The following is a 23946-nucleotide window of genomic DNA, read 5'->3' on the forward strand; positions in this document are numbered from 1 at the left end:
AAGATCTCTCCTTCTTGTCCATGTTAATTTATTCTCATATAATAACATTCATATGCTGCCTAGCAGTTCTCAGAACTTGAGGCGATACTATTACAAAAATGGATCACGGATACACCACACAGCCCATAGAAACACGAAGCAACCAAGAATTCTTAAAAAGATAACGTATTTCTGAGTGATACAATTGATTTAGTTTTAAAATATTTAAAAGTTCTTGTAAAAAAATTATTTAAGTAAAAAAACTCCAAGATTTGTGTGTTTATAATAGATTTCCTGGAAATATGTATTTACATAAATTTTTTGTGAAAATATGTGTTTTATGTGAAATAAAATTCGGGTTTTAAACTTGAAACTTGACATTCGGAATTTTTAACTTTGTTAATTTTGTTTTATCACACGCAAGAAAAATATTTAATTACATAGGAATCCGCTCCTTATTGATCAGTTACCTTGTGTGGCGCAGCATGAATCATTTAAACGTTACTGCCAGCAATCAGGGGAGATTAAATAAGAAGAAAAGGGTTGTCAGTCATTTTATGTGACAATGTGATTCTTACTGATAAATACCTCTTCCCATATTTAAGAAGGTATTAATAATGTTGAGTGGAATAATGTGATATGTAGTTACTTTAGTGCAGCTCTGCTGCTATTCATTATGACCGAGAACAAACGCTCTTCCTCTAAACTTACGGAAAGCGACATCCCACATTCTTCCAGCCATTCATTCAATTACTGTAATGACATAAGAGGGGAATTTCTGTATTTGTATTCATTAATATTCGAAAAATGTAAATGTTGTTTAGCTCATTGACCTCTTCCTTATAAGTATACTGTACATAAATTATAAAATTATTGTGAAGCCTTGTCGAAAATATCAATATAAATAGTTCTTCCATTCAATGTCATGTGAATTTGTACGTATTATTATTTAAGTTTCTGTAGCATAAGCATTGTGTATATAGGATATTTGTACAGAATATATTTTGTAAGTTTATAATTTGAGCTCTTCACTTGTAACATTTTTATACAGTTAATTATTATAAAGACTGGTTAATATTATTTGTTTACGTAAGTTCATCAGTCTTCCTGTATCATCCTCGTATTGTTTTTTTTTTTTCTGAAGTTGTAATTTATTGTCCGCAAATTATTGTGGCAAAACTTTTACAGAAAAATATTCGCAATTTTGAAAACCCTATATTTTTTGTACTCTTCCAGTAATTAATTTAAGTTCGTTTCAGTGTCCAGGACAATCAGGGTGGCTTGTTTGGAATATGTGAGAATGAATAAATATGTAGTGTGTCACAAGTAGTGTGCACATTTTAAATATCTGATGAGCAATTAAAACATGAATCATAGTAGTGCAATTGTGATAAATTGAACACATCATTGTATTATGTTTTATTATTACTGGAAACAAGCAATGTATTCCAAATAAATGTTAATTATTGCTTTTTATTGAAGTATCTTTATTTTATGCTAAAGGTTTTTATCATCCACCAATGCTGCAGTTCATTGAACTTCATACATTTAATTCTTCATCATCATCATCATCATCAAACAGGGGCGGCTATTCACGTGAAGTAGATGAAGTACGACTTCACCTATTTACGCGTAAAACACAATTTTATCTCGTATTAATAATTAATTCTAGTTACTACCGGTACCATATTTCTAAAAAAAAAAAAAAAAAAAAAAAAGTTTTATTTTCAGTCATTATGAATAATGTTTAGTTGTATAAATTGTACCTGTAACCGTCCGCTGAATAGAATAATGTCAACTGTTACGAGCACCGAGCGGTGTCTATTAGAACTTACAATACTGTAGAGGTGAAATTATTTGGGCTCCCATTCTCATACAGCACTTGGTTTCCATGGTAACGTGACGTCACGCACTAGAGAAAGATTGTATGAGTGAAGTGCATTTCTGAGTCTTTCAGTTACGGACTTGTTGTAGGTGGAGTAACCAGTTTGCAGATCTAACAGTAGGGAAGGGTTGAAGCTGGTCTCCAAGGCTGGGGGCTATTGTTTAAGGGCTGTGAAATTTTTGAGTATGTACTACCTGACTGGAGAATAGTATCCTCATTCCTTGTGTCCAAGCAGCCACCCCTGCAGCGGTAAATTAGCTGGCTGTATGTTATTTTATCAGGAATACACCCCACATATTCACAAAGTTTAAAAGTTGTTTTCCGAGGCGTGGATTATTTCTTCTCATGGGCTCATGACCTTGCCAGTTTTGTTCCAGTTCATATTTGAAAGTTTAACACGCGCATAAATGTACACGTAATGTAGTTTAGTACTGTGTACGTATATATTAACTTATTATTTAATGTATTTTGAGTATATTAGTGATAAGTGTATATAGTGTATTAATCCTACATCATAGTGTATATTATATGTTTAATCACTATAGTGCTATTATACAAACACTTATGTACCAGTACATAGAAAATATTGATAAATAAGTGCGAAATATGTATCCTGAAAATGACACGGTTTGTAATTTATTAGAAATACCGTTTTGTAGACTTAAATATGAGGATAAAAAAGATGTTTTAAATTCTGGACGAACTACAGTTCCATTTATTCTTTGTTTTAAAAAGTGCTAAGAAAATAGAGAAGTTGTATAAAGTAACTTTAAAAAATTATTTCGATGAAAGAAGCTTTTCTGTTTGAAGAGATTGAAAATTTCACTCGGAATGCTACATCACAGGAGAGACTTTGCGTAGAGATATACTGCCCACTCTCAGTTAAAGTCAGACATTTTATGAAGACATCATCGACAGGTTTGCTGCTTTAAAAGATAGAGGATTGACTTGGTAAGAAAGAAACTGAGTCCTGAAACAAATTAATTTTCTTGTTTGCATGTGTTGTAGAACTATTAAAATTGCACGTAGTTTACGAATAGTAGGCCTACTCATTATATTGGTAAAACTGTTCATGCATTTGTGTATGCGAACAGCACTTCACCTATTTTTTTTTACGGCGAGCCGCTACTGCATGATAATCATTTAGCTCTTGTAAGATTTTATTTTTCATTTTGAAGTAACAAGTACATATTAATGTTATCAACTGTCAGCACCAGATTTTCCAAGGGAGGCCATGCACCTCTAATATTTTACCAGGATATAATATGAGAGTATTCATTTCAGCTGAATTAAGATCATAGACAAGTTGTAACAAATGACGGACATTTTTCTTTTTATACTAATCTTACTATTCAGTACAAGTAAGATGTAAGTTACGTCAAGCCAACCACATCCAGTTGGTGATGCCCGCTTGGTATGCATTGTACAAATAATTTGTACCACTAAAAACAGATCAACATCGTGCAGCTTGCAGTGTCTATGCAAGAGCAGGACAGTAGCCGCAACTGTATGACTCTCCTCCCCAGTAATTATGACAACAGCAGTTCAGTCAATAAGATGGCTGGTTAGCAGAGAGTAACTCTAACTAGAACCTGCGAGAGGAGGCACATTTGGAAAAAACCTACTCAATACTCAATTGTGGCTAGCTGCTGACAAGTGTAGCACTACTTTCAGCTTTTTTTGACTATGATCGGCTATATTGGCAAGCACGTGCTCTCTCTCTCGCTCTCTCCCTCCCTCCCCCTCTCTCTTTCTATTGTAGGCATTACCACAACGAGGTTGAAACTCTTGCACACGTCCTGGGATCCTGTCCGCATGGCGAAGCTCTGCGAAATGCTAGACAGCACCAAGTATGATCAATTATAGCCACTGCCCTTAAAGATGCCGATTACAAAACCTTTGAAGAAGTACATGGTCTCTTCATCACTGGCAGTACATGGCACATAGCTATAATAGCTTTCAAGGAATCTACAAGATCTGGATACATAATTGATCCCACTGTGCGTTTCGAAACGAATGAGGAACAGCCAGCAGAAGTGGATAAGGAAAAAAAAAGAATATCTACAATCCCACCATTCCATATTATCTCCAAAAGTACCAGCTAGAAGAGCTTGAAGTAATCGGACTTCTGCTTGGAGCAAGAGGTACCGCTACTCTCTTCATGAAAGATGTGTTTAAGAGGTTTGGAATACCTGCATCTATTTTTCCGATTGTAACTTTAGCTGCATTGAAAGGATCAATTGCTCTCCTGAAGCATCACCTATATTCGAAATGAGGCTGCAAAAGGGTATCTGTCGGATACAGGGGGGAGAGCCATTAATCCTTCCCATTGAAGGCTTTAAGGAACCAACCTGGACAAATACCCAATGTCCCATCCCTACCTTCCCGTGGTGCAGCTGTTAGTAAGCATAATTTTACGAGCTGAACTAAAGGAAGGGGCTACTCATCCATTAGCACTGGTCAACTTGATGAGTTAATGACTGAATTTGGTATAATTTTCCTCTATCCAATACCTAATTCCCTCTTTACCCTTTCCTATCCAGTCCTCTGACTGAACTCTTACTTTCTTCGACCCCGACGGCATTAGAGCATTCGAGGCCTAGGGGTTCATTTCCCTTTCCTTCCTCCTCTTTCTACTTTTCTGTTCCTAGTGCTGACCTGCTATGGCACTAAAATCGTCCTCCAGTGGCTTAAGGAGGGAAAGCTGGTGATCAACAAGATCTCCCAGCTAGGCCCAATGGACCCATCGACCAACAGCAGGTGTGGTCCTCTAGACATTCTGGGGGTTGTGTGTGAATGAAGTAGCCACCAAAACGTTAAAATATGGTGTTCACTTAAATCGGCTACAACTTTCCATTTAACCACTCCAATAGTCCCCCAATCGGATCTCCGGGCGGGGACTACTTTATTGGTACAGAATCAACTAAACATCTTACAGTGGAATGCTGGTGGTATAACATCAGCCAAGAAGACTGAACTAGCCAATATACTCTCAGATAATAATAATGGATTTGGAACACCTCAAAATCTGTGCTTCATTGGCTGGTCATGATAATATCTTTGAAAAATATTGGAGTGCAAGAGGTCAAATGACTTTATTGTCAAACGCCTGGCATTAGAAAACAACAACAACAACATATTCGAAATGAAACAAAGTTCATTAACATTCTTTACATTTTTGTAACACTTATCTACCTCTCTAAAACTAGGTATATTTCCACCAATCACAAAAATGTATTTGCAGCTATGTACTGGTAGGAGATTCATTGTCAAAACAAAATTAATGGTTCCCTGAACTTGTAAATTTTAAATGGTTAAGTACTCTTTGTCCCTTGTGGCAGCTCACGAATAGTGAGAAGATTTCTAAATTCTAATTCCAAATATCTCCCTGCGCTCGTGTGTAAAAAGTTTTGTTTTGTTGGTAGATTTTTTTCTCTTGTTTGCAGGTATTGCTCATATTTTCTCTTTTGTGTTACGAACTTACGAGATATATTTATTTGTACAGTACTGGTATATTAAATATATTCATAGTTTATAAATAAATGCAGACTTTTTTTTTAGTTTCTTCTAGCAGTAATTGATCGGTTTGCAAAGGACGAAGATCATCGAGTGAATTTGCTGTACAAGTATGTAATACAGTGAAACCTGTCTAAAGCGGCCATCTGAAGTTACCTTGTAAAATGGCCGTTTTATCAGGTGGCCGCTTGATTAAGGTTGCGGTTTTTTATGAATCAGCATGAAAGTACTGAATTTCATTGACTTTTTAGGACTGTGCGCGTACAAGAATCGTGCATATTATTGTCAGCCTCTTCCATTCTTGCAACTAGCCTTTTCAAAACTCAATTTCTTCGCCCTCTCACACTTGAACCATTCGTAAATGAAATCATTCACATTACTAAGCACAGATTCTCTCTTCTTTTTTTAGCCACCATGCATATTTTCCTCCCATTGTTTTAATATTTCATCTTAATTATACCGTGTATTTGTGTCCTTCCACATTTGAATATTTCTGCAATTTTTCTCGCAGATGTTCCCTTCTCGCTTTCTTCAATCATTTTTCGTCTCACCTCTAAACTTAATACCACTCTAGATTTATTGTTAGACTCACTAACGTCACAGTTCCTCTGAATCAACTGAATGAAGAGAAGAAAAATTCGTAAAAGCTGGTCCAAATAGAAAAAGATGGAAAGAGGAGAAAAAATAAATAAAAAAATTTCGAATGGTTAACTACTGACCTAAAACATACTGTGACATTTTCGATAGAAAACGTCCGTGTTTCAATCCTTTAAAAACGAGTAAGAATTTATAGCTGTGCAGGGTCGGAGTGGAAAGTGACAAAAGAGTCATAAAACTAACCAACTAACCCCAAGATATGGACGGTGTACTGATGTACACTTAGCTGTTGTCCTCGTGATATTGCTTTCTGTCCTCTAACCGTCGAAAAAATAGGTCAAACAGTATCCGTAAAAAAAATTTTTGTTGGACAGTGACTGTTATAGTCAGGTTCCAATCCAAAGAGACCCCAGCCGCTGGCCGAAGCATGAGGTGGCCGCTAAATAAAGAGAGAATTTGTATTGATCTTATGGAAAATCCAATTGGTTCCAGAGAAAATTGGCCTTTTGGCCAGGTGGCCGTTTAAATGAAGTGACCGCAAAGGCAGGTTTCACTGTAGTAATGAGATACATGATAGGCTCTATATTTTTAATACATAAAATGCAACCTGTCATCAGTCACGTCTTGGCCTCCCCAACTTTCAAATCCACCATCCGCCACTGCCAACTGTATAGAAAATTAGTCATACACATCTCTACGACCCCTTGCTGAATGAAAAAGGCTCGTAAACTAATTTTTTTTTTTTTGTACATAGTTGTAACATGTGATGTTGTCTTTCTTGTAACATTTTGTAACGAGATTATGAGGGTATACCTAAGGTATAGGATTTAAAATTAACCATTGGCGCGAGTTTGCTTTGCAATGATAGCCAATACAGGTAAATTCTTTACAAACTCCACTTACCGCTGCCTCTTGCCGACCATGTGCTACTGCATTGTACCCTGCTTTTACAATTAAAAGCTAAAGTCTATAAACTAGTAGTACTTAAAGGAAATGCTAGATATCTCGAGCATCTACTTGTACACATATCTCGTAACTCTGGAGTATGTTTCTAGACAACCATTGAAATTTTTCATATGACATGTTAGAATTTCAGTTTCTATAAAACTAGTTAAGTCACCAGATTTAATTCATATAAGTGGCATTATTATGCATAATTATTTTCTTTTTCCTCTGTCAGTTTGGCAATAAATGAAGTTAGAATTGAGATACCGTTAACATATTTATGTATAATTTATTGTCTATTAAAAATACTTCCAACAGAATTTTATGTAACAGTTCCTCCACAATCTCTCTCAAATAAAAGTTAATTCTCCTCCAAATAGTACTAACATAATATACTGTATGCTTGGACAAGCCCACACTTTATAAAAATATAATATGAAGCAAGCAGCAAAATGGTTTAAATGATCCCAAATATTCTGTATTTTAACATCTAGACTCTATATGAGGTTTAATTACTACAACCACTACGCCTTTTTCAAGTTATTATTATCACGGTGCTTTCTGTTTGTGCAGTCATTCATATAATGTTGTAATTATCTCACAGCCTGTATTTTATCATATTTTATTATGTTGCTTTTTACTTACGTATTTATGCTTAAAGCATTACCATATGCTAATTAGACCTGAAAATGCCATTTAATTGGCGGAAGTGCTAGTCATATTTTATTATATAATGACCTAATATGATTTCTTGTATTACTCATTAGATTAAAAAAGGACAGTTATTGAAGGATTTATTATACTTATTTCATTTATATGCTAACTTGTCGGACCAATATGCCTCTTAAAAAATGAATGCAACAGGTTTATGTCAGTAGATTTATTGGCATGTAAAAGAACTCCTGCAGGACAAAATTTCAGCACACCAGTGATGCTGATATAACCTCAGCAGTTGCAAGTGTGGTAAAATAAAACATGGTTTTAAAAAAATTTACTATTCATTTGTCTAATGACTATCCCCTTATTTTATAGATCCTACTAGATACTTGAATTCCATCTCTCTCTTATTCCATTGCACCTCTACCTGCTCATCTTTGCCTTTATTACCTGGTCCACTTTCGTTACCAGTTCCTATTAAAAACTAATTCACCATTGCATCTACTAAGTTTAATTTTCTATTTCTCTCTTGTGCATCCAACACTTCATTCAGTATCCTTTACTACGCTTATTTTAACTTATTTTGTACTTTTTGTATGCGGCAAAACCTCGCACATGACGACTTAACATCAATCCCAGAAGAGCACATGATTTTTTTTGACAGAGATTGTCTACTTGAATTTGGTCCTCATAGGTGAAACACTATACCAACAATGCAGGGATTGTTGTTTTGTTTCTGGTGTGGCATGCGACACCTATGATTCATCCCCAGTGACAATATTATCAGGAAACTAGTCACCTTTGTCTGCGTACTGCTGGAGGAATGTCAATGCTGCGGCCAGACGTTTCGTTTTGTGTTCATCTGTCAGCTGCTTTGGCACCCATCTTGCACACACTTTCCGAAAACCAAGATGATTTCGTGCAGCAGTGAGGGAGACATCTGGGGGAATTGACCAGAGAGTTCCGAAATTGTGAAGCACCAGTTATGCAAAACTGCTTGCTTCACACTTTCCATCAGTTCGTCGACCTGGTTGGCAAGTTGGTATAGCGCTGGCCTTCTATGCCCAAGGTTGCGGGTTCGATCCCGGGCCAGGTCGATGGCATTTAAGTGTGCTTAAATGTGACAGGCTCATGTCAGTAGATTTACTGGCATGTAAAAGAACTCCTGCGGGACAAAATTCCGGTACATCCGGCGACGCTGATATAACCTCTGCAGTTGCGAGCGTCATTAAATAAAACATAATCTATTAATCCATCAGTTCTGGCGTCACCAGGGACGGTCAGCCACAATTGGTGGTGGATCTCTGCTGGAGATTGCTTCTGAGCATACAGATATCAGATAACTGCACGAATCTCGCAGTTGGGTGTAGACAATATCCATGCAGCCATTTTCTCCTAGTTCTGTGCAATAACTACGGCTGTCACAAGACAAACTGCACTGCATTATTCCCACATATCCCCTCTCTACTGCTATGCATGTGCATTCCCGTCCAACTAGTCATGCCATCTCTGGACGCGATTGGAACTTAGTTTCTGGATGAACCTCGTATGTACTGTACTGTACTTACTTACTGGCTTTTAAGGAACCTGGAGGTTCATTGCCGCCCTCACATAAGCCCGCCACTGGTCCCTATCCTGAGCAAGATTAATCCAGTCTCTACCATCATATCTCACCTCCCTCAAATCCATTTTAATATTACCTTCCCATCTGCGTCTCGGCCTCCCCAAAGGTCTTTTTCCCTCCGGCCTCCCAACTAACACTCTATATGCATTTCTGGATTCAGCCATATATGCTACATGCCCTGTCCATCTCAAACGTCTGGATTTAATGTTCCTAATTATGTCAGGTGAAGAATACAATGTGTGCAGTTCTGTGTTGTGTAACTTTCTCCATTCTCCTGTAACTTCATCTCTCTTAGCCCCAGATATTTTCCTAAGCACCTTATTCTCAAACACCCTTAACCTATGTGCCTGCGTTCAAAGTGAGAGTCCAAGTTTCACAACCATAAGGAACAACCGGTAATATAACTGTTTTATAAATTCTTTAAGATTTTTTGACAGCAGACTGGATGATAAAAGCTTCTCAACCGAATAATAACAGGATTTCCCATATTTATTCTGTGTTTAATTTCCTCCCGAGTATCATTTATATTTGTTACTGTTGCTCCCAGTTATTTGTATTTGTACTGTACTAATAATTTAAATATTACCAGTATGTAGTTAGAGAATTTCATTATGTAATGAATGGAAGGCATTCTGAAGCATAGCATATATGTTAGGTCTTCTCCAGTTGAGGAGTAACTTGAGTTCTTTTTATAGCTAAAGATAGTTAAGTTTTCGTGAAAAGGGTGGCTGCTGGATCTTTGTTGGAAAATAAGATGTGCAGATTAGTTGAGTGGAATTGTTCCTCTTTTGTTAGAAGTTTTGTCCTTAATGAATCATTTTTGGCTCTATTTGCATAGGACCTAATGACTTTTAAAAATGTTTACTTTTCCCCAGTTCATTGGCGGTAATTTTTTCAGTTGTTGTTTAGTCAGCTATCCGAAGACAAATCTGAACCCCACAAGTGATACTAAAAGGCACCACTTATGAGGCATCTAGGCCAGGAGATAATGGGGTAGGATGGCCAGTTCCTTTCCCCCTCCACTGCATATATCGTCGATTAGCTACATATTACACTAATCAGACTTCATTTGTATAAACAATTGTTCTTCCTCTAACATATCAAGTGAGATGTACTGCCTGATAATAAATGTACATATCAGCTAAAACCCCATCAGAGTATCATTTTTTCAGTAACAACTTTCAAATGGTGGATTACTCCGTAATGTCACTAGTGTGTCTTTTATCCTTTTCCAAATACTGGATGGTGAAGAATTGTGGCTTACTGAGTTAATGCCATAAAATATATTGCCGACTTTTCTCTTTAATTGTGCGTACATAAAAAATTATATTTAAATAATTAATTTGGACTATCAAAAAATGAAATAAATAAATGAAGTCAGAATAATTTCATATATTAAGTTTTATTATTACAAACACAATAGGCTTTAAAAATGTCAAGGCATTAACATGTATATATTGAAGATTTGTTAGATCTAAATTAAAGTATGCATCAATTATTTGATCTCCTAATACTATTAAATATACTAAATTAGTTGAAAATATTCCAAAGAAATTCCTTAGGTTGCTTTATATGGAATATTTATAAATGCTAAATGTAGTTCTGTATCAAGCAGGTAAGCGGTATGTTCCTGGTCCTTGCATTGTTGATGCATATCCGACATACTTTCAATATCCAGCATTGTGGTTTTCGTCACTTGGATAAGATCGTGTAGAAGATCGTCAATTCATTAATGTTATAAGTATTGAAGTGCAGTCACTCAAGTACAAATCTAAACTAATAATGACAAGCAGAGAACAAAAAATTATAGACATGTTAATTGAAGGGTTCAGAGTCATAGTGGGCCAAGCGCTATTTACTAAAACTGTAGAAAACAGGAGTTAAAATTAAGTTATTACCATAATTCAATGGAAACATATAGCAAGTAATACACTGCTCAAAATAATTAGAGGAACACTTGTAATAAATTGAATAAGTTAGTATTTTTTGAAGCTGTGACGCTCAAAATTGGACAATATGTAAATTGAAACATTAATTTAATCTATGGATACAAATTTTAAAGATATATGGCCTAAATACGGAGTAATTAACTGAACTAACAAATATGGAGAAATCTTTGATTATGGAAGGCACTGACAACTTCTAATTGGTAAGCTTTCTGGCATTGCTATAGTGACAAATGCTGACTATTGCCTTGTTCATTAAAGTTTCTGACAAAATTAGGCATTTAAATGAGTTTGAAGTGTATCATGCTCTACTTCTTTTACGACAAGGTCAATCACTGAGACAAGTGGCTAGAGAGCTTGAGGTTTCTCCTTCCGTGGTGTCCAGGTTACGCAACAGGCAGAGACAGGTCAGTATTGTAGAAGACCTGGCCAGGGCCGTAAGTGTAAAACAAGCCCCCAGGACGACAGATACATTGTCCTATCTGCTCTTCGACAGCATACAAAAACTGCAGGATACCTGCAGAATGACCTCTATATGGCTTCCGGAATCCAGGTTTCAGATCAAACGGTAAGGAGCAGATTAAGGAAAGAGAATATTCCTCCAAAAAGAACTGTTAAAAACAGCCTTTGACAAATGAGCATAAGGCAGCAAGACTGAAAACCATGCAGATTGGAACCCGAACCAGTGGCAGTCTGTGCTCTTCTCGGACGAATCCAGGTATCGTCTTACACGTTGTGATGGTCATTTAAGAGTGTGGGGACAGCCAGGAGAAAGATTTGCTGTAGGAGCTGTACAGGAAATTGATAGATTCGGTGGAGGTTCCACAATGATATGGGCCGGAATAATGTACAACAATCGTATGGACCTCATAATTGTTCCCCAGCGTCTAAATGCTGTCCAGTATATCGAGGACGTTCTAGAAGAGCATCTAGTACCTGCTGCCATTGGAGTAGGCTCTGGATTTCTGCTTGTTCAGGATAATGCCAGGGCACATGCCAGGGATTTCCTAGGGGAGAATGAAATTGAGGTAATGGAGTGGCCAGCAATCAGCCCAGATCTCAACCCTATTGAACACTTGTGGAGTCTTTTGGATAGGAAAGTCAGGAACCGACATCAAGCTGTACAAACCCTGCAGGAACTTGGAGATTCTCTAAAGGAGGAATGAGAGAATATCCCCCAAGAGGAAATACAGAATCTCATAGGGAGCATGCCACGAAGGTGCCAAGCTGTCATCGAATGTCATGGAGGCCATACACGATACTAGACCTTTATAAAGGGTGTTTAAGTTTGATAAGTAAGGACAAGATTCAATTTCTTATATAGTGCAATGTTTTAAAAAGTTGTTTGTTGACATTATTCATTTGTTTTTATTGACATGGAGATGAATGTGGCCATAAATAACCATCAATAATATACTTTATTAATTTCATGTCTGTACCTTTATCCAATTAAAAAATATATATTTTATATATTTTGATGTATCGAAGTACATATGATATTTCCATGCAGATATTCTGCGTCATCATATGATGAAAGAGTGATGGAACGGAGAAAAATTCTCTCCGACGCCGGGATTTGAACCCGGGTTTTCAGCTCTACGTGCTGATGCTTTATCCACTAAGCCACGCCGGATACAACCCTGACGCTGGTTAGAATCGTCTCAGTTTAAGCTCCACCTCTTGGGTTCCCTCTAGTGGCCGCCCTCTGCACTAATGATGAAAACGTTGAATATTTTAAACGTTTGCTAAGCAAAGAAAATTGGATTGAAGTAACCAACTTAACAGATGTGGATGCGAAAACAAACGAATTTATAAACTCAATAACTCATTATTTTGATGTTGCTTTTCCACTAAAAAAATGTACACTTACAAATAAGCAGTTCAACAATTCAAAAAATTGGATAACGAAGGGGATTGTAACTTCTTGTAGGAGGAAAAAGGAGTTATATAAATTGTGCCAAATTACAAATAGCCTAGATCTTAAATTACATTATAAACGATATACCAGCATATTAAAGAAAGTTATACATGCAGCTAAACTGAAATTCAATGGAGAATTCATTATGAAAGCACAGAACAGAGGTAAAGTTATATGGGAAGTTGTAAAGAAAGAAACTTGTAAAAATACCAAAGTCTCAAATCAAGACTTTTCAATAATACATAATGGTCAAACAATTCAAAATTCCTTCGAAATAGCTGAAATTTTTAATAAATTTTTTGCAAATGTAGCAGACAATCCTAATAACCAGGTAACAGGTAGTCAGGAAACAACATTACATGGAACAGGAAATGTAAACACCATATTTCTATCTCCCGTAACTGCAGATGAAATTCTCGATATAATAAAACAACTAAAAAATAATCTTTCCTGTGGACCTGATGACATTCCGGATGGTATTGTAAAGAAATGTGCCGTACTACTAATAGCTCCACTAGTAAACATCTGCAATTCATCTTTAATTAGTGGTAAATTTCCCGAACAATTCAAACTCGCAAAAGTATGTCCTATATTTAAGAAGGGAGATAAACAAAATATTAACAACTATAGGCCGATATCTCTATTATCTACATTCTCCAAAATCCTTGAAAAAGTTATGTATAATAGATTAGTTCGGTTTTTAGATTGCAATGGTGCACTATCTAATGCTCAATTTGGATTTCAAAAAGGCAAAGGAATTAATAACGCCATATTCACTTTCACGGAATTTATTCTAAATTCAAAAGACAACAAGAATCAAACAGTTGGGCTATTCCTGGACCTGAGCAAAGCATTTGACACAGTTGACCACATGATACTGATCCAGAAACTACAATGGTTTGGCATAAGGGGGTTAGCTAAAAGTTGGTTTGTTTCTTACCTAAGTGCAAGGCAACAATTTGTTGAAATAGGCTCAATGAAATCATATCCCACTATCATGAAAAGCGGGGTGCCCCAGGGTTCCATACTTGGCCCAATTCTATTTCTCCTGTATATAAACGACCTTCCCTCAAGGATAACACAAGCTAAAACCGTTCTCTTTGCAGATGACACCAATATTGTTTTCAATGCTCTTGATAAAAATAATTTACAGGAGAAAATAAATGAAACCTCAAGACAACTAGAACAGTGGTTAGCTAGCAATAGACTAAAACTGAATGTCAGTAAAACCGTTTGTATGTATTTCAGTCAGAAACAACTACATGACTCCATTGAAATACTACTTAATAATACTGGAATAAAGGACGTCGATTGTACAAAATTTTTAGGGATATGGATTGATTCCAACCTCACGTGGGAAAGTCATATTCAATTCTTAACTGATAAACTAAGTCGTTTGTGTTATGCTTTCCGTGTCCTAACCAATATAACTCCCAAGGAACTACTTAGAGCGGTTTACTTTGGCTATGTTCACTCTGTATTATCATATGGGATAATTATCTGGGGGTCATCATCAAAACTTGCACAAGTGTTTAGACTGCAAAACAGAATATTGAAAATTATAAAGAAAGTACCTATTCGCTCGGATAGTAAAAAAATATTCAAAGAGTTTGATATTTTGCCCCTACCTTGTATTTACATTCTTGAAACAGTCTGTTTCATCCACCAAAATTATGATAGTTTTAAAATAAACTCTGATTATCACAACTACAGCACAAGAACATGCAATAATTTACATTTTAATCATCATAGGTTATCCAAAAGTCTCAATAGCTTATCACATACAGGGATAAGACTTTACAACAAACTCCCTGTTGAAACTAAAGCCCTTAGCTATGCTAGATTTAAAAAGTCAGTGAAACATATTTTACTTTTCCACATGCCTTTTACTGTCAATGAGTATCTTAGTTTAGCACTCCAAATTTAGCTTACAGTAGTTAGTATCTCCTTTTGTGTTTACTGCTCTTCTTTTCTATCTGATTCATGTCTGGGGTGAGAATGCCCAAGAAGATAAGGAAACCAAGAACCTTGTATAAGTAATGGTCTGAAGAAAACTGTGGAGAATTGACTTCATTACTGAATGTATTGATTGTATATTATTTGTATATTATTGTAGACATCTTGTATGTCGGAAAAACATGTATGTAACCGCATATTTATTATGTATTCACTCTGACGATGCCATGAAATCATTGTATTTCCTAAGGCTAATAAATATCTATCTATCTATCTATCTACCTCATAGATGTCTATGAACGCAGGACCGAAGTCCATACATATGTTGAGGTGCACTCGAATGAGTGACTGGTTGGCCGGGATCCGACGGTATAGGCGCCGTCTTAAATCACAAAGTAATTTATTACGCATATCATATATATTTTGATGTACCGAAGTACATATGATATTTCCATGCAGATATTCTGCGTCATCATATGATGAAAGAGTGATGGAACGGAGAAAAATTCTCTCTGGCGCCAGGATTTGAACCTGGGTTTTCAGCTCTACGTGCTGATGCTTTATCCACTAAGCCACGCCGGATACAACCCCGACGCCGGTTAGAATCGTCTCAGGTTAAGCTCCATCTCTTGGGTTCCCTCTAGTGGCCGCCTCTACACTACGGGTTCAAATCCCGGCGCCGGAGAGAATTTTTCTCCGTTCCATCACTCTTCCATCATATGATGACGCAGAATATCTGCATGGAAATATCATATGTACTTCGGTACATCAAAATATATATGATATGCGTAATAAATCACTTTGTGATTTAAGACGGCGCCTATACCGTCGGATCCCGGCCAACCAGTCACTCATTCGAGTGCACCTCAACACATGTATGGACTTCGGTCCTGCGTTCATAGACATCTATGACGTAGTGCAGAGGGCGGCCACTAGAGGGAACCCAAGAGATGGAGCTTAATCTGAGATGATTCTAACAGGCGTCGGGGTTGTATCCGGCGTGGCTTAGTGGCTAAAGCATCAGCACGTAGAGCTGAAAACCCGGGTTCAAATCCCGGCGCCGGAGAGAATTTTTCTCCGTTCCATCACTCTTTCATCAATTAAAAAATATTTAAATAATTCATAGTGTTCCTCTAATTGTTTTGAGCAGTGTATAAAGTATATACATCCAAACTAAATGATATGTCAATCTGTATTAAACTATGGCATTCACTTAACTTTAACCCTTGCTTTCTCCGTTTTTAATAAATGGCGCTTGGGCCATTATGGCTCTGAACCCTTCAATTAAGAACCGCTCTGAAACTGAAGAGGTATCTTCCTGCTCATTACAAGTATGTAACAGGGCAATTATTACGTATAAAATGACACAATTTTCCGCTGTGTGAGGGCCGGAATATGCAATGGCCCTACTTTGTATACTAGGAGGACAGAGTAGAATGGGAAATATCAACTGCGACCTGCACCATCTTATCGTAATCGTTAATGCGATCAGTGGTGTATTGTTAGGAGCACACCAGGATAACGTAATTCCTACTCTAGAAATGTTTATTTCACTTCGACATATTAATTTGGCAGCTTTAATCAAGCATCTGTTCCATTTTGAATCTTGTGTACACTACTTTTAACACTTGAATATAAGTAATTGATTAACTAGCGGACTTACTCGTGTTAATTATGTAAGTCTGTGTGGCTTACAGCTGTTTCGGTGCTTCATCACACCATCCTCAGAGCCTACTAGATCTCGGCGTCATCTCGAAACTTCTCTGCCTGTTGTGTGGGTGCGTTTGATTGTTGAAAAGTGTTGAAAAGTGGAGTCAAATAGCGTGTGTGTACTGAAATTGATCTGTGTGTTGAGAATTTGATCAGGGTGTGTTTTAGTGTGTTTGTATATTTCATATTGTTCTAGTGTGTTGAGTTTTTGGTTCTTGGGTTGTATGTGTAGGATTTCCATGTCCGCATTTATGTTATTGTATGTATGGTTAGCATTGGTTATGTGATCGGCGTATGTAGATGTATTGTGTCCTCTGGTTATTGCTTTAATGTGTTCTTTGTAGCATGTTTGGAATGATCTGCCTGTCTGTCCAATAGAGAACAGAAAACACACTACAAAGACATCTCAACACACAAAAAACACAAACAAATAAATACGACCACACAGGTGTATACAAACTCACATGTAATAGTTGTGACAAGTTCTACATTGGACAGACAGGCAGATCATTCCAAACACGCTACAAAGAACACATTAAAGCAATAACCAGATGACACAATGCATCTACATATGCCGATCACATAACCAATGCTAACTATATATACAATAACATAAATGCGGACATGGAAATCCTACACATACAACCCAAGAACCAAAAACTCAACATACCGGTATTTTTTTTGTAACTTTACTATGTTTAGTTCCAGAACGTATAAATATATTAAGTAATCTTTAGACTATTCGGTATTCAAGAGAATAAATACAGATATGATGGACTATTATTAGCTAGTAATGAAACAGTTCAGTGTCGGAGAAACAACAGATGCTTGTAAGTAATTGATTAACTAGCGGACTTACTTGTGTTAATTATGTAAGTCTGTGCGGCTTACAGCTGTTTCGGTGCTTCATCACACCATCTTCAGAGCCTACTAGATCTCGGCGTCATCTCGAAACTTCTCTGCCTGTTGTGTGGGTGCGTTTGATGTTGAAAAGTATTGAAAAGTGGAGTCAAATAATGTGTGTGTACTGAAATTGATCTGTGTGTTGAGAATTTGATCAGGGTGTGTTTTAGTGTGTTTGTATATTTCGTATTGTTCTAGTACCGGTAATATTTAGTGTTCTGCACAAATTTTATATATATTATTTTAATGTACCGAAGTACATATGAATTTTCAATGCAGATATTCTGCATCGTACAATGACAAATTTTATGTTTATACATTTTCTTCGAAAATGGTACATACAAATAACATTTAATTTCTCATATCTTTCAACTCGAAATGTTCTTTATGCCATAAGACATGTAGTTGTATATGATTAAATTTATTAGTGTTCAAAAGGACTTTCGAGCATAACGTATAATGTGTGTTCTCCGCCTCTAAACAGCAAAAGAACTCTTCCTCTCATTCCACATTATATAGCCTAGTTGTTTTTAGCTCTTATGTACAGTTTCCCTGGAAAAGGATGAGACGATTGAATATTCCTAAGTCTCAGATGTAAGACACTGCGCATGATCGGAGACCAGAACACCGATACACAAGATAACGAATATTGAGTTACTTAAATTCAGGCTATTTGGTTTGTTACTAGTATCGTTCCGAAATTCAATTAAAAAACTGCAAAAATATGATAATATTACGTAAATAAAACATAAATATATACATAAATCGTGTAGTTAAATCGACAATGGACCTTCATGACTAGATCGACACTCCGCACAGAAAGGAAAGCTTTCATGTCGTTTCCATAGCTCAGACGGTAAGACTTCTGCGTGTTGTGTAGAAGAGTGCGAGTTCGATTCTTAGTCTACACAACAATTTTTTTTGTCTAAATAACGTTGAAATAGCTAAGTCACGTTGAAATATAGTTTACAAAGTCCTGAGATTAAGTGTTAATGATCGCAAACAATACAAAATTACAAGTTATAATATTATAAACCTTAATCTAATGAATGCATTTATACACACACACATATATACAATGTAAATGCATATATATTAAAAACTAACAATTAAAATGAAATTAAAAAAATATATAATAATAGACAAACTTTTACAAAGGTTTAGAGTCCTTAGGCTATGTCATTTGTTGAGTAATTATTACAATAATTTATTAATAGCTTTCCCATATGTGTAAGAAATGCACTCGCACAAAACAATTTTTGTTAAAAGTGTGGCTTTGGATTATGTCATTCTCACCCCTGCAGTTAATTTTAACTATTTTATCTAAATGTTTGCATTCAATTTTATTCATGTTATGATTGAATGTATAAGCACTGTGGCAGTTATTGACTAATTACATATATTAATAATAATTATTAAATACATCTGTTAAGTAACCAATTGCAGTATCTTTTGCAAAATCTTGAATATTTAAGTTGTCAATAATATTTCTGTACTATATACTATAATACGTTAAAAGAATTTGCAATAGATTTGGGATCCTCTACTTTATAATCATTGGTTTTAATGAAAAAAATATTTTCTTTCTTAGGATATCTACAAGTTTAAATTTAATAATATTACGAATAGGTTTAATTGCATTATCTGAATTTTGTACTTTTCTACTCAAATATATTCTATTTCCCTCTTTCATAATTTTTGATAAATTACACTGTACTTCTTGCAGTATTTAAGAACATGAAGATCATTATATTGCAACTCATTACATATAGATTCTTCTTTTTAATACATGAGATTTTGAAGTCCCTGCGTTATCTACATGTTTTAACTTTTGAATTTTTTCACAACATTGAGTGGAGAACATCCACTGAAGTGATTATGAAATTAAATGAAAAATTCAATATATTTACTCTTAATATCAGTAGTACCAGCATCATATATGTTTTTCCAAGATTCATTTTGTAGACATAAATGTAAATAATCACTAGATACAGCAATTACGATCCTTTCTTAGTTTTTAAATTAATATTTTGAAATTGTTCAGTGACATTGGAAACACATAGGATTTGTTTATCATGGTCAGACAAGCCATTGATTATAGGTTCTGTCGAATAGTAATTCAGTCTAATTCTGTGTACAAAACGTTTATCAATGGCTGTGTTACTTCAGCTTGTATGCTATGGGAAAATGACCCTACGAATAAGGTTTCCAGTTTCAAGGAGTGAATTTAATTTACTTTTACGGAAAAGTTCCGAGAGATAATCTATGTTTATGTCACTACAGATCACAAATTCCATATGAGATTTCTAAAGTCTTTTCTTTACAAATTCAATGTTGGCTATAAATATTAATAAATAATGTAAGAAATATGAATGATTGTAGTTATGAGTCTGATTTACATTATAAAAAGCAAGAAGTTACATTACTCGGCAAGATTCGAACTTTCGATGTTTGGTTTTGTCGTCCAACGCACAACCACGGACCTATTCAATGCTTATGTTAATAACATACAATTTAGCTGTAGCAATGTGGTGTCATAACTTGGGGTTTGTTTATTTAATGTAATTAGATTTAATTTGATTAGTTTCGCAACAATTGGACTTCCTGTTATATCCTGTTATTTAGATATTTAATTTAGGGTTGATTTATTAACTCTTACTATGCAAGATGCCTCTTATTTCAATAATTCTATATCATGTTAAATAGTCATTGTCTACACTAAAGTATTATCGTCATCTCTCATTTCTCATCGTAATGGCGAACCGACGTGACATGAGACAGCGAGTTACAGCTCTAGTTGAGGCTGGATATGGCGCTAGATCTGCTGGCCGTTTGGTCGGTGTTCCTGGAAGTACAGCCGCGAGATGGGTTCATCGTTACCAAAATTTTGGGGAGGTCGAAAATCGCCCTATTCCTGGGCGTCCGCGGATTTCTTCATTGGAAGAGGATGCTCTTTTATTCGAGACAGTTCGACAGGACCCCTTTCTGACTGCTAACGAAATAAGAGCAGCATCTAACTTTCCCGGCTCTTCACAGACTGTGATCAGTAGGTTGAGGAACCGCGGTATTAGGAGCCGGAGGGCTGCGCAAATGGAAATATTGGGGGAAGCACAAGCTGTCGACCGTCTTGCCTTCGCTACCAATCGAGTGGATTTCGATTGGAGAAATGTAATTTTCTCCGAAGAAACAACCATCTCGAGTGATTACGAAGGTCCTGTCCGTGTCTATAGTGAGGATGGTCTCCGACATGATCAGCGCTATGTGCACCGATGTGAAAGATCGGTGCGCTTTAGCATATCGTGTTGGGGGTGGATGTCTTACGATGGACCTGGCGTTATAGAACGCATCGATGGCCGGTTTAATGCGGAAACTTACGAGCACATTCTGGAAAATATATTCCTTCCCTCCGCCCGAGAACGTTTTCCCGAAGGAACATTGCTGTTCCAGCAGGATAACCATCCCGTGCACTATGCTGCAAGCATTCAAAGATGGTTTCAAAGGAGACCCGAGATCGAAATCATTAATTGGCCTCCGAAGTCACCTGATTTGAATGTCATCGAAAATTTATGGGCGGAATTGAAAAAGAGAAGGATAGCCACCTATGCCCACCGACGCCCTCGAAATCGAGACGAATTGTGGGATCAAGTTGTTGACACCTGGGAAGATCTCGCCGGGGATCAGAACTTATTCCACAATCTCGTGACATCCATGCCGGATCGACTTAGAGCTGTAATAGAAGCTGATGGCATGTGGACAAGATTTTAAGTTAACAGGTCTCTTTTTGTTTCTTATGATTTTTGTTTGAGGAAGGATACTTTTAACTTCCAAGTAAGATTTATTTTTTTTGACGAGGTTCAGCCCACTTGTAAGACCCAGAAATTGGGCATAAATTATTCCATATTTTTCGACAAATTAGACAGTCGAGGATCTCTGAACAAATTAATTACACCTCAATAAAAAAAAAGTTTTGCCTGGGATCGAACACGAGACGTTTCGGTTATACAATGAAACCGGCACGCCACTATATGAGCTACCGAGACAAGATAGTGATAGCAGCAGTCCAGAATGTAGATCCCTTAGCAGGCATTTGCCATTCGGTACAGTGAAGCAATGATATTTTGGGACTCGAGCTATGTTGTGAAATCCTGGCCTTAAATGGCAGTGTTATTCGTGATCCTTATTCTGGTCCTTGTCCTTGTTGTGGTCCTTGTAACAATTCTTGTACTATCTGTCATGTTATGTATCCCTACGTCGATATCGAGTGAACCGCGCTGTAGAACTTTAACTTCCGACGACCAAGAATCGTCTCATTCTTTTTCAGGGTAACTGTACAGCTGCTTTGCTAAGTCAAATGTCACCACTGATACTGAATATTATAACCTGCCCGGACTTGTTTTATAAGAGTTGCTATGGAGATAGAGTTAAGGAAAGGGGAGTAAGAAGTTGATGTCGCATAGTGCGATAAGCACTGTCGAGGTCAGTGTGAAACCATTCCTCAAATGACACACCAATGCCCGTGCCCGGATGAGTGAATTGGATTTTGTCGACCATTGATGTAGGAATTCGTGTTATTTAAAACTGGTAGTAATACCTTCCATTACGATTACATTGTTTTGTTTAGTGAGAATGAAGAAAAATAGAGTATAGTTCATTAAAAGTTAGTGTGGAAGTTGTGGAAAATATATAGTAAAATATTTCACTTATATCAAAAGTTTGATTCTATAAAATTCTTCACAATAAATCCTACAGATACTATTGTTCCAGTTACTGTATATAATGTTTATTAAAGCGTATTTGGACAATTAATTAATTTATTGTGTATATGTCTAAGTATAATACATCAACCATATACACGCCCTATCTCGGAGCTTAAATGACTGATGGGTATCAAAATTTGCCCAGTAATATGCATCAACAATGTAAGTGCTATATCTCGGCACTTAACCGATTGATGTGTAACTATAATGCGATCATGTCTATTTCGACTAAGGTCAATATTTAAATATCGTCCATAAAAGTGCTATAACTTATTTTTATGCATATAGTGTGAATAAGTACATGAGACATTATTATATATGTGGTTATCAAATCCGCAAGAATGAAATATATGTCTCTAGAATTTAAAATGTTTCAAAATCTTCTAGCGCTTTTTTCTCAAAACTAATAATGTCGCACAGCCTGTTGATGCATAATGCCGTCCACTTATGCATATTTACAAATTAAAATACTTTGAAATTACGTAGGAATAATTATTTATGGTATTATATTCCTTCATTAAATTATTAATTAATTTAATTACAATCAGTAGTCCACACCTGTGGAGTAACGGTTAGCGCGTCTGACCGCGAAACCAGTTGGCCAGGTTCGAATCCCGGTCGTGGCAAGTTATCTGGTTGAGGTTTTTCCCAGGGTTTTTCCTCAACCCAATAGAAGCAAATGCTGGGTAACTTTCGGTGCTGGATCACGGACTCATTTCACCAGTATTATCACCTTCATTTCATTCAGATGCTAAAAAACCTGAGATGTTAATACAGCGTCGTAGAATAACCCAATAAAAACAAATTGCAATCAGTTAATTAGTCTAGTCAAGTTTGAAGTTCCAAATTATATCAGTATAATTAATAAATCATTCTTTTTAAGATGTCCGCGGACAAATTACGGTATTGTATGTAAGTAGTACCATACTATTATACTTAATAACAAAATAAATAAATTAATTAATAAATGAATAAATAAATGTTAAATGAGTAGGTAAATAAATAACCAAGTGAGCAAATAGATAAGTAGGCCTACATGTAATTAAGTAAATAAATAAATAAGAACCGGTAAGTAAATAAATAAGCAAACAAATAAATAAATAAAGTGAACTCAGTTTTAAAACTTCGTTTTCCTCTGCGTTTTATATAAGCTTTTATAGTATATTTTTATTGTTTTTCATTATGGTTCGATTCCAAGTTATCACGTATATTGCAATCTTACATCGTCTAGTTTGGCAGTACAAATGTATTCTATCTCGTATTTGACTTTGACACTTTTGACAGTTTGTAGTGATTTATGTAAACGTTCTGTGTATTGTTTGCAGCAGCCATCTTGTGATTAAATGAGTAACTAAATACTCCAAGACGGCCAGATATTTTAGATGCCTAAGCTACAGGACATATATTTTATAGTATTTGTGTGTTTATGTTCGGAGTTATAAAAATAAATATTTATACAAATATGACTTAGATAGATATAAGCCAAGCGCAATATTATTTTGGTATAGGTGGAAGCACAAACCTACGCTCAATCGAAGAGGTATCGATAAGGT

The sequence above is a fragment of the Periplaneta americana genome, chromosome 15, assembly GCF_040183065.1.
Source record: "Periplaneta americana isolate PAMFEO1 chromosome 15, P.americana_PAMFEO1_priV1, whole genome shotgun sequence".
NCBI lineage: Eukaryota > Metazoa > Arthropoda > Insecta > Blattodea > Blattidae > Periplaneta > Periplaneta americana.